At 38.0% G+C, this 15,414-nt stretch overlaps 1 long non-coding RNA gene across 1 annotated transcript; it reads left to right on the top strand.

Annotated features, from left to right (window-relative positions):
- The first annotated feature begins 858 nt into the window (after positions 1-858).
- On the top strand, positions 859-14,559 carry LOC309381994. The gene is made up of 2 exons (XR_014173608.1): positions 859-3,868; positions 13,364-14,559. It is a non-coding gene; the product is annotated as an uncharacterized lncRNA (long non-coding RNA).
- Positions 14,560-15,414: the final 855 nt, after the last annotated feature.

The following is a 15,414-nucleotide window of genomic DNA, read 5'->3' on the forward strand; positions in this document are numbered from 1 at the left end:
TAAATGTGGACACCAACTGTTTTTCTTATCATAGCGTCTGCCAGATGGGATGGATTATAGTTCCTACCATCTGCAGTTTATTTCAGAAATCTGACATTGTATTGCAAAGGTTTTGAAGAATACCAAGCTATAGAAAAAGCAATACAGGTAATATTCAAGTTACAATAGTTCACTTAGCAACCATTCAAAGTTATGACATAACCCCCCCAAGTACTTATGACACAGTCCTGAAGTTATGAATGTTGCAGCACCACAGTAGTCATTCACCCTTATGAATGACCACATGCAACATTTTCCCTGCTTATTTCCTCCACCCTCTGCTCCCACCCTCCATCCCGGCTGGATCTTTAGAGGCACTGGGTCTGTGGATACTCAACTTGCGAAGATCTAGCAAGTGTTTGGGTTTTTTGGCCTGCTTTGGTGCTTCAGGCCTTCAGTGCGTTTGTAGAGAATGGACCCCAAAAGTACCACGTGATCACAAGATACTTTAGGCCTCTGTTCTCTTCAAATGGAGGCCTGGACAAGATCTGAGGCAAAAGGCCTTGCAAATGGAGGGAAGGCCTAAAGCATCAAAACATTCCTTCTATTGCAAAGCCTCTTGCCATTCTTGCAAAAAGCCTTTACTGCTTTGAATGGAGGCCACGAGGGGCATACAAATCCCTCCAGGCCTCTGTTCTCATAGGCAAAGGCTTATTGCAAAGATGACCGGATAGGTATGCAATCTCTTGTTCCTGTAGGCTTCAGTAAGCCTTTACTCAAGGCGGAACCATGGGAGAGAGACTGAAGAGGAGACAGCTCCTTTGATCATCGAGATCTACGTAAGGTAAGTAACTGGTCGGGCAGGATGGGGTGGGGGAAAGCATGAGATGTCTTAGTGGGTTGGGAGAGGTCTTAGGTGGTCAGAAACGCTTGGTTCTCACCCTGAAATACCTTATGCATTTAATAAACTGCACATTCTATTAACGAATGCGTGGACGAAAGAATCATGTTCAAGTTACGCGATTCACTCCTACGAATCCTAGGGTTACGAATGTGATTGGCAGGCTCCATTACATTTGTAACTCAAGGATTACCTGTAGTTTCTTATTAGACATGAAAGAAATAGTGAAATCACAGAGGCCATACCTTTATAAAGCCAATTGGGATTAAAAATAGTTTCAAAAAAATTGTTTGGGAAAATGATAATATATTTAAGAGGTCGAAGAGGTTCTTCCCAAAAACGTTTCAAACAAATGTTTCTCATCTTTGATATTACATTTATGTTCTTTTAAAATTATAAATCACACAAGGTCAATCAAAATGGACAGGGCAGAATTTTTTATTTTATCTAATCATCTCCAAGGAACCTACCACTGTAAATTGGAATGAAATAATTACCTAATTTAATTTCTTACTTGATTTGCACACCACCCAGCTCCAACCAAGTTTGAATAGTATTCAATAAAACAAGAACAACAGAAACATAATATAACAATTATAAAAGAATAAAAGAGTAATCAACAAAAAATAGGGGCATATTCAGCAACCACGTTCATACACATTCCCCAGGGGCCACAATTACCCTATTCCAAGGCCTAGGGCAGTGATGGTGAACCTTTTCAGCACCAAATACCCAAATCAGAACCCATGTGTATGTGCACATGTGTGCATGCCACATCACTGGAAATCTGGAGCCCAGCTGGCTAGCGCATGTGTGCCTGTTTTGTCCATTTGGGGTGGGGGTGGGGCATTTTCAGGCTGTTTTCAGGCCATTTTCAGGATGGTTTTGGGGCCAAAAACAGCCTGTATTTTTGGGCCAGTTTTCAGGCTGTTTTCCATTGCTCCAGGACCCACAAAGTCCAGCTGGAAACCATATGCACTGGAAACCAGAAGAGCAGCAGGCAATGGTGTGCGTGTCCACAGAGAGGGCTCTGCTTGCCACCTCTGGCACATGTGCTAAGGGTTCACCATCAAGGGCTAGGGGGAAAGCCATTTCTTTAAGCTTTTCTAGAATGTCAGCAGCATGGATGTCAAGCATGCTTATCAAGAAAAATCTTATTCCAGGGACATAACTGGAAGGGGAGAGACTATAATTTGAAATATAATCTCCAAATGTATTTATTTTTAAATAAATTTGAAGATTATAGCTTTAAGAACTAATAAATGTCATCTGTAAAAACGTGGATGATCATTAAATGGCAGGGCTTTCTGTAACTCATTGCTCTCCTCTAGAGGTCCTTTGGATTTCTGCATCCCATATCTGATAGCAAACTTCATTTTAATTGAAATGAGATAGTGTTCCCCAATTTTTTAGGTGTACAAGCTACAATATAGATTTATAAATGTATAATCTGAGGTTGACCATTGTTTATTTTTTTATTTTATCCAATTTATATATTGCACTGCTTGTATATATTATTCTATGTAGTCATTTATTACTTGCTTTGAATCTCTGATGTTTCTAGTACCTATTGATATTTCATTTTCTTTTCCCCTACTTTTTCTCCAGTCATCAATTTTTCAAGATCATTGGCTTGCGGATTTTACACTTTTGACTGTACCATTATTGTTTACTTTGCAACAATATTCATTCTTTGCTTTTTTAAATATCCAGGTTTAATTATTTGTCAAGCTATTTTATCCCTATTTGTCATTGGATCCAAAATTGCACAACAAAATTGAATTAAACATGCATAATTCTCAACAGTTAAAATCCCATTCATATGATTGAAAATTAATAGCATTAATTCATATTCTAGAATTGTAGTATCAATTATCATTTTCAGGCTGTTTTCATTAAAATGCTCTAAAACAAACATCTTTCAAAAAAGATTTCTTATTTGCTTTCCAATCCAGGATACTGAAATGTGAAACTAAACAGACCGAGTCAATTGATGACATTGGAACTGTGTCAAAGAATCTGTCTTGAAAATGACTGGCCAGTAAATCTGTTGGACAATTTAATTGGAATAATTGATAGAATCTATGTACTTTAGGAGGAAATAAATAAAATTACCATATACAAATCAGGTTAAGATTTAGATTAGAAATTTCTGGGGCAACTCTGTTTTATGCAAATTGCATTACTGGTACTATCCCTTGATTTGGAATTTCTTTATCAGCAGAATATGTATTTTACTTATATGTCAAAAGCTTTTAAACTTAATTGCTGCAGCATGGATTTTTCTGGCCTATAGAGTAGAAGCACTTTTAATCTTGCTTATGACATTTTTGACTGCCCTTCCATCCAGAGGTTATATATATGTATCTGTAAAACTCTAGTTTTGATTGTAATTTTTCAGTAAATAAGCATATTAATTTAATATTATACTCATTGTAATAATGACAACATAAAAGTGTTAGCACTAGGTTCAAACAACATGCTAAATCATATTTTAACAATATGGTTTACTGAATAGCAAAGTCTTATTTATATAATATGCTAAAATCAAACATACTATGATATAGTGTAATCTGTCAATCCAGCCATTGGCTCAAAAAGGGCAATTTTAAAGATAGAATTGTATATATAGCTTTATTGTGCTTAAATTTGCCAACCTGGAAAATGGGCTCAAAAAGGGCAATTTTAAAGATAGAATCGTATATATAGCTTTATTGTGCTTAAATTTGCCAACCTGGAAACTGAGTCTTGTGGCGCAACAGGTATTCAAAACAGTAAGCAAGATTTAAAATCTAATTCTACATTCATCTTTTTATCAACATAGTCTGCAGCTGGATAGTGGAAATGTCAGAAGAGACATTCCTTAATTTCTCAGGTTGTAAAGGAGACGGGAATAATTGGATTATCAGGACCCATTTCAGTCAGGTTTCACGTGTGTACAGGATATGGGACCAAAACTGCATTGGTTGCATTCATGGATAATTTCAGGTAGGAGCAAGATGGAAGTGGTGCATTTGTCCTTGCTTTTCTTGACCTCTCAGTGACTTTTGATACCATCAATCATGACATCCTTTTTGACTGATTTAGGGAGTTAGGGGTGGGTGGCATATTCTTATGCTGGTTCATCTCCTTCCTCCAAGGCCAGTCCCAGTCAATTTTAATAGGGAGTGAGATATCCAGATCACTGCCCTGTTTTGCAGAGTGTCACAGGGCTTGGTGTTTTCCTCACTTCTTTTTAACCTCTACATAAGACCACTGGGTGAATCATCTATAACCATGGGATGGGTGAGGTATCAGCAGTGTGATGATGACAGCCAGTTATACAATATATATCAGCCCAGGGTGAAGTGAGTGATGCAGGAGATATTTATCCTTGATGAGGCTGTGGAAGCTCTAATAGAAAAAATAGACTTCAGATGAACCCTGGTAATAGGGAGTGGCTGTGTATGGGCCCCTCTGTAGCCAAGAGTTTATCATCTTTGGTCTTAGATGGAGTTGCACTCTCTTAGACTGATGTAATGTGCAGCTTGGTGTTCCTCTTGGACTCAGGGCTCTTGTGTGAAGAGCAATTGGCAGCAGTGGCTAGGAGAGCCTTTGCCCTACTTTGTGTTTTATGAGTTACGTCCTTTCTCAGACAGGGAGGCCCTCTGCTTGGTTATTCATGCCCTGGTCATCTCTCAATTGGACTATTGCAATGCACTCTACCATGTTTTCCTGAAAATAAGACCCGGTCTTATATATGTATTTGCCACTAAAAAAGGCACCAGCTGCCTATTTTCAGGTGATGTCTAATTACTGACTCAATTCGCAGCAGCAGCATCGATAGCCCTGCCCAGCAGGAGCCTGCTGCTGGCCCACTTCTTCTGCAGCCACTTGTCACTGCTCATGCACATTGCCTTTAGCCTCAGTTTCGCCATCAGAGGCCTTCTGTAAAGTATCTGATAAAAGAGCTCTGAATCTTTCCAGAGTGTCGTGTTGCCTGGGGTGGGGTGACACGCATAAGCAGCGGCAAGTGGCCGCAGATGATGTGGGCCAGAAGGTGAGGCAGTTATTGAGCTGTGTGAGGTCTAATAAGTAGGGCAGCTCCACCCCCCCATCCCCACCCTATCTTAATTTTTACCTGTCCACCTCACCCACACTGTGCACTCCAGAGTGGGTGGGGTCTTAACTAGGGCTTATTTTGGGGGATAGGGCTTATATTGGGAGCACATGTAAAAAAATCAAGCTAGAATTTACTTTTGGGATAGGCTGTATTTTCGGGAAAACAGTACATAGGGCTACCGTGAAACATATCTGGATGCTTCAGCTGGTGCAAAGTGTGGCCTTGCAAGCCACGTTGGGTGCCCAAAGAAAGGCACATGTAACACATCTGCTCCATAAACTGCACTGGCTACCAATTTGCTTTAAGGTGTTGGTCATGACTTTAAAGCCCTTCACGGCATAGGGCTAGCTACCTTTGGAACTGGTTTTGTTCCATCACATCTGCCCATGCCACCCAAAGGTTTGGTATGTTGCAGGTCCAGTCAGTCAAAGAATTCTGATTGGCAGGGTCTAAGAAGAGAGCCTTCTCTGCCAATGCTCCCATCCTATAGAATATTCTTCCCCTGGAGTTGAAGTTAGTTCCCATTCTACCAGCCTTCTGAAAAGAAGTCAAAACATTACTGTAGCCTTGCATGATGAGCCCAAAGGAGTATGCAATCAGGGGTTGGTGCCATCAGAACCTTTCCTTGGCCTTTATCAGCTAATTTTAACAGAGTTAAATTGCCTCCTTGAACTTTTTCTTGCCTCTTTGAAATTTCTTACAATTTCATAATCTTTTAAAATTTAAATTTTAACTTAACATTTTAATTCTCGTATACTGCTTTATACTTTGATACTGTACTTGTACACCATCCAGAGCTCCCCTTTGAGGAAAATGGATGGTCCAGAAATATAAAATATAAAATATAAAAATAATAAATAAATAAATAAATAAATAAATAAATAAATAAATAAATAAATAAATAAATAAATAAATAAATAAATAAATAAATAAATAAATAAATAAATAAATAATTGTATCTTCAGACTAACAAGATTCTGTTAATGTTGCCTTACAATAAAGTAGAACAGCTCATCTGCTTGTTTCCTGTCTGGTCTACCTGGTAAGACTGACAACATAAACATTTTTAAAAAATTTGTTTTTTAAAAAAAATTCCCTTCTTTAAAATGCCAAAATGGGTTCTTCCAAAGGACCAAAAATTCAAAGGCAGGATGGATAAGAATAAAATGGATGTATTTTATTCCCAAAGTAATAAATGTTTAGAAAATATAAACAAATTAATTTAGGAAACAATAATAAAAATTTACAGTAATTCTTATGTTTCTTCCTCACAATATTTCTGGAAATTCATTGCAACAGCCTTAGAAATTTTGATCTAGGGCACATGGCCTTGGAATGAATACCTGTATCGTATATATCTATAATGAAACCAACATCAGAAATAAATTATTGTGGTTCAGAAAGCAATCAAGCAGACAAACACAATGAATACACCGCTTCATTGTCAGAAAGTAGAGGTTTTTACTTTCTTTCAAACATGTTACTTTGTTTGAAAATGAGATTCAAAAGAACAGAGGCTTTTGTATTCAATGCTCATATGATTCTGCATTCCAGCTATACAGTTCTCTTTTAATAAAAATATTTGACCAGTCATTGTTATGCTGTTGCTGTTTAGCAGCTTGCTTCCAATATTGCATTACAAAAATTACATATTTCATATAATCAGGTCTGTCTCTTACTTAATCATCCTAAGTTGTATACAAATCTTTAAAATAGACAGGTCCATAAATCAAATGCATTTTTCATTCAGGCCTTATTCTAAGCTAGGCAGATTCTTATTTAAATTGCTCCATGAATAAATTTAATAAACCTTATTCACTTACATAATCTCAACTTTAAATCTTGTTTTGGCTGAGGTCATAAGTGAAATCAGTATTGAGGGCAAAACTAGCAGCTGTAACAACTGTAATAGCTCATCAAATTATATTAAAGGGCTCAAATAACATTAAAAATGAGGAAGAATTGAATTACTTTATTCAAGCATGTTATGATGAATCAAATAAATACAGGCTTTAAGCAGAGAACCTGGATATGCACATACTAAATTTATCACATGTTACACTTTAATTATGGACTCAAAACATCTGCTAGCTACACAATGAATGATATGTTTAAAGTGAACATTCAAAATTTGGCACAGTGTAAATGCAGGTAGTCCAGGACAGAGTTTTGTAAATGTCTGACAATAGAAAGTTATTTCTCTAATTTTCAAAATATGAATGTTTTTATACGATTTGCACCTTGTATACGGAAGTGACAATATTTTCTGCAAGAATATTTCCCTACACAAACAATTCACCTGTAGGCTTAACCTGTTTTACCAGTAGATTTATAATAATAATTTCCCTTTAACTACAGTATCTCATCTTGTACCTGAGACTGTGGAGGCAGCCAATTAAGGACAATACTGTGCAATCACTGTTGACATTAGAATTCAGTGTAAGAATGTAGGTTTAGGTATGAAATAACCCCAAAGCAATGCTTTCATTTCAATAGTAATATTAAATGGATAGAGGCCACATCAAGAACAGTGTATGTGCTCACACATTAAGTTGAATACCTATTTAAAAAGATGTGTTTTTATAGAGATGATTTAAAAATGGTGAAAAAAGATTTCAGTTATGCTCTTATTGAAAATTATATTCAGGGTTTATCAGTTTCCCCTTTGATGTGTAGTTTTGTAAATAAAAGTACAATTTCAGAATCTTGATAATATCATTTATGTTTGCTATTACATTTAAAAAGTACATATTTACACTGTAAAAATTGAAAAAAAATTATATATTCCTGTAGCTTTTTGTCTTTAATATTGCAATTAAAAGATTAGTTTTGTCTGAATATGCAGGCAAATGGGTGAATATATCCTTTCGTATTATAACCAACCCTGCAAAAATAGAAATCTTTTTCCATGGTATTTAGAAGACCACAGAAGTATTCAAAATCAGAAAGCTAGTGGATTCTGGGAGGAAATAGGTTTCAGACTTAATTTTTGGCCACAGATAGGGGAGAGAGGTGGCACAACTCTCTAAATTTTGATTTTAAACAAATATATTAATAGAAAAAGCTGAAAATAGAATGGCTATCTATGCATTGCTGAAAATAAAAATAATAATTTAATTAATTCAAATTTAATTCAGTACCAATTCAAAATCAGTGCAAATCAAAATGACAGTAAAATTATATAGCTTTACTGGTATTTCATAGAACCGGACTTTGGAGGTGTTCTACTCCAAACTCACTTTTAAAGCAGGAGTCTTTATACCATCTCAGACAAATGGTTGTACAATCTTTTCTTGACAACCTTCAGTGACAGAACACCACAACTCTAGTAGGCAAGCTGTTCCACTGCTTAACAGTTCTCACTTAAGGAAATTCCTCCTTATTTCTAGGTTGGATCTCCTTCTGCCAAGCTTCTGCAAATTGCCTCTTATCTTATTAGGTGCTATGGAGAATAAGTCAACGCCTTCCTCCCCATGAAAGCCCTTCAAGTATTGGAATATTGCTATCACATCTCCTCAGACTTCTCCTTATTAAGCTAAACATATCTATGGTAGTTAATACCTGGATTCTTTCAATAGTGGCCATCTCTTCAGTAACCCAGTTTCAAGGTTAATATGCATAAATGACTGTGAGTGCTCCATGTTTCTTTAAAAAAAATAATTTTATTGGTTTTTAAACATTTATAGGGAAAGGTAAGAAAGGTACATAGAAAATTTTGGCAGCTCCCGTGCCGGTGGTATAAATCCCCCCAATCTCACAATTTTTATAATGTTAAAAATAACGTATAAAAGATAAGCATAGACAGAATCTTATTTTACATTATGTCAGCCATATGTTCAATCATCTCTTTCTTTGTCACTTTCTAATATATCAACAATTACATGTATTTCAAATACATTTATTTTTGTGACCTGAGCCTTTTCGATATTGCTCCCTCCTCCCTGTCCCCAGATGGAGCCACACACCCCCCTCCTTCATATCTTGCACATTACTACCTTTTTCACCACCTCCCCTATTTTCGTCCTCTAGGAGAGAACTATGTTTTTTAATGAAGGCTTCTGCTTCCTCTACTGTGTTAATTCTAATTCTATTTCCCTCCCAAAAAATCAACATTCCCTCTGGCAATAATCATCTAAACCAAACTCCTTTATTGTATAATTTCTTTGATAAGGAGGAATACTTCCTCCTTTTTTCCCTTATTTTTTTCGGAATTTGCTTAAGAATGGTAATTTCTTTATCTTTATATTTTAATGGTCCCTCCCTTTGGGCCCCTAGCACCTCATCCCTCGTGGTCCTCCTAAGAAACTTGACATGTACCTTCCTTGGAACATTGTGTGATTTAGCATATGCTGAATTAATCCTGTAAACCAGACCCATATCCCACCACAACTGTTCTTTATTTCTCTTAATATATTCTGCTAAAATTGAACTCATAATATCCTTAAGATCTTCATTTTCTGTTTGAGGTAGGTTCTGGAATCTGAGAAAAAAGGACATTCTTTCAAGTTCTATTTTTGCCATAAAGTTTTCTAGTTCTAAATTTCCCTTCCGGACCGCCTTAACCTCTTTCCCCAGTCCAGCTGCCCCCTCCTCCAACACCCCAATCCTTTGTTTGTTTTCTGATATATGATGTTGTACAGCTCTGAGTTCATCTTTGAGATCTGTCACTTCTTTTTTCAACTCATTTTGACCCCTCACAATTTCCTGAAACATTGGTTAACAGACAGTTCTTTTGAGCTTTCTCCAGTCCCTTCTTGTTGTAACAATGAAGTAATTTTCGTCTGCTGCATACTTGGACTGGAGGTGGCAGAAGCTGGAGTGGAAAATGACTTGCCCGTTGGTGGTTTCTTGGGCCCCATTTATCTGCGTTCAGGGATGATAAGTCTTTTGCAAAGAAAATGGTGTCAGAAGAGGGTGCAGCTGTGCCAGACCAAGGCAGCAGGCAAATCGAAAATTGAACAGTTAGTTCTCCTTCACAGTTCCAAGGCACAAAGGTATGCCAGAAAGAGGAAAAGTTAAATAGTCAAAATTAATCAGGAAGCCCACTAACAGGAGAGATCCAGAGCGCCTTCAGAGAGGGTATTAAAACAATTGCCAGAGGTTTTTTTTTTCCAAAGGTGGTTTCAAAAGGCAGGCTTCATTTATAGATACAAAGACGAAGACGGAGGGATGCCTTTCGCAGGGAGAAGAACAAGTAGTTCCATAAAGTTTTTTCCTTTTAAGAAGACAGCTCAGCGATCACCTCTTGCAGCTGTGATATCAATCTTTCTCACATAGCTAGCACAAGTGGCAAGTCAGCCTTTATTCTCTCTCCATTCTGTTATAGAGAGAGATAGTTCAAATGCCGCTTTGTCCGAGGATGGGGGTAAAGAGAAAGAAACACCCCCCTCTAATCTTCCAGTTTCAAATGGATTGAACAAAAACTTACAATAGTCTGCTGCTTATCTGTTAATGATGATCGAGGAGGTTAGAGGGGATCCCTCCCCACCGGCACTTCAGCCGCTCTTTTTCTGCTTAACTCTTTCCTCCCGGAGCCCATTCAGCGAAAAGGCAGACAGCTGGCAGCTGTTTCATGTGCCCCCTCTGCTCCCCGGTATCTGGGGTGAGGCTGGAAACACCCCCACCGGCTACCAGCGAGTCTGGGGGATTCCAGCAAGCTGCCCTGCAGCAGAAGACCCCTCCAGGGCCCCTTGTGCTCCTAAAAGGAGCCCACCGAGGAGATGAGCAGCGGACAACACGTCCATCACCTACACCAGAAGTGATCTCCGAGTGCTCCATGTTTCTTCGGGAAAGGATGCAACTGGTACTTGTCTAGTCAAAATTACCAAAAGGCACTTTCATTTGGAGATGCTCAGCCGTGAGTAGGAGTCAAGTCAGAGACTGTCTGGACAATTATACAGTATACACAGTATTATTGACTGGATTTGCTAAAATGTGACTTGTACCTTGGGATTTGGCATAAATTTAGCCACTGTAGCTTATAATGGTTTATCTCCCAGCATATTATGTGGCCTTAACCATTTGTGGTACATCCAGCAAATCATGATTTAGCACAGTATGTACATTCAGGTACTAAGTGTTGATGCCCGCGAAGCTCTTTTTTTCCCTTGAGTCTTACACTGAGATATGTTAACAATAACAGAATTAGCATCCTCTAATCTAAAAATTTCCAGTGAGGTAGATCTAATGATGGAAATGAATAAAAAGCAAAGCATAAGGAATCAGATTTACACATCCTTCTTTTGCAAGATCATAATGGCAATTTTCCCTCATGAGATTTACTCTCTGTGGTCTTCATCTTATAAATTTCCTATTCATATAATTAATGTGAAATTGAAAGGAATTTGGGGGAATGAGGAAGTTTTCTCAAACTCCTTCTTCTAGCCTCAATACAACTTGAGAAGTTACACACACACACACACACACACACACAAACACACCACCTTTTCAGCTAGAGTTAGGCTTTTAAAAAAGCTTAAGAATCTGAAGTATAATTTATTGACAATATGTTTACAGTGGCTTTTTTTTCATTTAATTCATTAATTTGTTTATTAAATTTATGGGATGCATACACAATTAAAAACACAAAGTCAAACAACCAACAATTAAACAATTAAAATAATACAACACAAATTAAAACATTAAAAAAAACATAACTAACAGAGACGGAAGAATGTACGGTATTCAAAACTTACACACAGCTTAACTGGCTCCAGAGTTCCATGGGATCATCAGGTCCAATTGATTTTTAGATTTTTAAAATTAAAAAGTCAAGCATAAATGAAGGACTTTTTCCACTTGCATTTTACTGGAGCACTATAACACTATAACAACCCTAATTGTCCAACTTGATGATGCAACATTGTCCCCGTTGTGTCCACCTGTCTTTTATGACTTCTTTGAAAATTTCTTTATATTTGTCAGTTTCAGTTGTTTTGCCTCTTACCATTGAAGAAAAGATATAGTTGTTCAGCAATTAGTTAATAAATGCAAATTCTTTTACTGTACATAATTGAGGCTGTCTGCTTTCCTTATCCTTAAGACTATTTCTGACCTGGTTCCCATCTTTATTTCTTTATTGCGCACTATTTTAATGTGGGAGAAGTAGAATGGCAGCTACACCAGAGAAACAAACCCATCACCTTAGCTATAATGGCTGGAAAATTTAGAAATCAGAACAGCACCATTTGGCAATGACTTAAACGGGTTCAGAAAAGGATTTTCTGCATAGTGAGAGACAATTTTATCCTGATTTCTGACTTAGGATCTTTACTCCAAGATTGCTTCTAGAACCATATATAAGCAGAAGGCACTCTAACAAAATGGGGGGGGGGGGAGACTGTAGCTCAGTGCTTTGTTGAGCATTGTGCCCACAATATCTATCTATCTATCTATCTATCTATCTATCTATCTATCTATCTATCTATCTATCTATCTATCTATCTATCTATCTATCTATCTATCTATGTACGTGCACACACATACATATAATTAAGGACAGAAGTTTGGGGGAGGGATGTAGAAAGTTCTCTTGTGCTACCCCTTCCACAGGGAGGTTTGACATATTTGATAGGCCCACTCCTGATAAGTGAAGGATCCAATTGGTTTTAAAGGGAGCTGGTGGAAATACCTGCAATATTGTCCTGTGGAGGCTCTGATAGCTGCTGGAAGAGGAGGATGGCTGAAGCCTTGGACAGGATTGTGCCTATGTGCCTTCTCTTGGGCCCTTGTCCCATTATTTCCCAGTGACTAGAGCACTGCTGGAGGACAAGGAAGAACAGATTTGACTGAACAGGAGCTAGAACTTCTATTAAGGCCTATCTCCTGGAGGTATGAGTGACAAAGTACCAATACTTCTCCATTCTTATGGCATCCACAGATGCCCGGTTGTGCTTTTTAGAATCACTTAGTTTCTCCTCAGCCAGTCTCCCACCTTGCCTTTTTAAGTGATCGAGAAAGTTGTGGCATTGTAACTCCAGAACAACACAAGGAAACATGTGGATCCCTTTCAATCAGGTTTTAGGCCTGCGTGTGGGACAAAAATAGCATTTGTTGCACTCGTGGATGATCTCTGGCAGGACTGGGATGGAGCTGGTGTGTCCAACCTTGCTCTTCTGGACCTCTGGGTGATTTTTGATACCATTGATCATGAAATCCTTTTGGGCTGATTTAGAGAGTTGGGAGTAAGTAGCATAGTTCTGTGCTGGTTACCTCCTTCCTCTGAGGCTGGTCCCAAATGATGTTGAGATCCAGCTCACTGCCCCTGCTTTGTGGAGTGTTTTTAACGTTTACTCGAAAACCACTGGGTGAAATCATTAATTGCCATGGTATGAGGTATCATTAGTATGTTGATGATAGCAAGTTATATATTTTCGTTCCAGGTGAAGTGAGTGATGCTGTAGACATTCTTTTGTGGCATCTGGAAACTGTGGGGACCTCGATGGGGATCAACAGACTTCATCTGAACCCTGTAAGATGGAGTGATGGGGGCAGGCTCCTCTGCATCCAGGAGTTTATCAATTTTGGTCTTGGATCTGCACTACCCCAGATGGAGCCAGTATATAATCTGGAGTCCTCCTAGAGTCATGGTAGCTGTACCCTTTGCTCAATTTTGTATTGTGTGTCATAATGTCATTGGATAGGTTATCGATTACTCATGACCAGGTTACTTCCATTTTGACTACTGCAATGCGCTCTACATGGGGCTACTCTTGAAAAAGCTTCTGGAAGCTTCAGTTGGTACAGAATGCAACTGCATCAGCAATCTTGGACACTCAAAGAATGGTGCATGTAACACCTTTGCTGCATGAGCTGCACTGGGAGCCAGTATGCTTCTGGGTCCAGTTAAAGGTGTTGGTTATGACCTTTAAAGCCCTACATAGGGCCAGGTTACCTACACAGATGTCTTTTCCCCATTACATCAGTCCTCCAACCTGGTCAAGCAGGGAAGTTACATTATAGACCCTGTGGACCAAATAATTCTGACTAACGGGGTTCAGAAAGAGAGTTTTCTCTGCTGTAGCTTCTGTCTTCTGGAACATTCTCCATCACCACCACCCAGAAATGAGGTCCTGTTTTCCTGGTCTTTTGGAAAGGTGTTAATGAATTAATTATGTTTTAATATTTAATTTTAATAATCCTTGTCTTTTTTGTAAATTTTATGTACCATTTAAATGTTTTATTTGAGCACTACCCAGAATTTCTCTCTGAGGGCAATGGGTGGTTTCAAAATTTGCCAAATAAATTGGGACAGAAAGAGAAAGCAAAGGGAAGCATCTTCAATTTGTCCTGTAGTAAATGTGTATTTTATTAAAGTTCATGCTCACCAAGGCAGCTATTTTCCAAATCAGTCCACTGGTCCAAAAACATTGTGCATCTTTAGAGTAACATACTAGCTCATTTGAAGTAATATCTAAACTGAAAACAGTCTCCATAGGAACCTGCAATCTGAATGCCTGTATTATTCAACCAAAACATAATGCATGCACAGCTATAGCAAATACTTTGATGTAATGAGTATTCAACTGTTGGCTCTTCCTCCTACTAGTAGTAATCATAGGTAAAGAATTAAATATTTTGTCTGCTGTTACTTTCTCCACAATATTCTACTACTATGGGGATGGGAACTTAAATCCTAAACTTCCAGAAAACTCCATATATATCTGCTCCATATATACCTCCACCTGCATCTTACCTAAGGTAAAATTCAAGAATGAAGTCAAAACCCTTTCTGATTTAGCCGGGGACCTCTCTGCATACAGCATGAAAGCAAGAATCATCCCATTGTCTCCTTTTCAGAGACTGACAATCAGACATTTTCTAAACCTAGATATTCCACAGAAGACTTTGTGGGTGGTCCAAACCTCCATGATTTTAACCAGTCTCCATTTAGTGCTACCTAAGTAGCATCAATTATCCATCAAAAGCAATGAGTTTTGTAAGGCTGCTTCCATTATTTTACTTCCAAATAATATTCATTTTAACTGACTACAGCAGGTGGCAGCATCTGATTGATCTTGGTTGGTCTAAGAAATAAGACCGGTTGGATCCATTTGGTACTTGGTTGGGTTCCATCTAGCCTTTCCAGGGCTCCTCATTAGATACCCAAACATTTTTATAGTGATTTTTATATATAATTTTTGATAGTAACTAAATTCCATCCTAAACTGACTAGTTATAGCAGTAATCTTCTACAGGTTTTAGAGAGAGAACTTGGTATCTTCCAAACACTATATCTCAATTTTCTCTTTCTCGACTGCACACTCCTTGGACTTCCGGTGGCCATCATAAGGAGAAAATCCGATGAATATATACAAATGTAATCACTAATCCTTGCAACAGCAAAAAAAGTATACTATACTATTGTGTTCATTTTATGTGAGACAAGACAAGACAATGCAGTTGTGGGGTCTGTGGGAAGAAAGACTGCACA

Source organism: Natrix helvetica (assembly GCF_964273705.1).
Source record: "Natrix helvetica genome assembly, chromosome: Z".
In the NCBI taxonomy this organism is placed as follows: Eukaryota; Metazoa; Chordata; class Lepidosauria; order Squamata; family Natricidae; genus Natrix; species Natrix helvetica.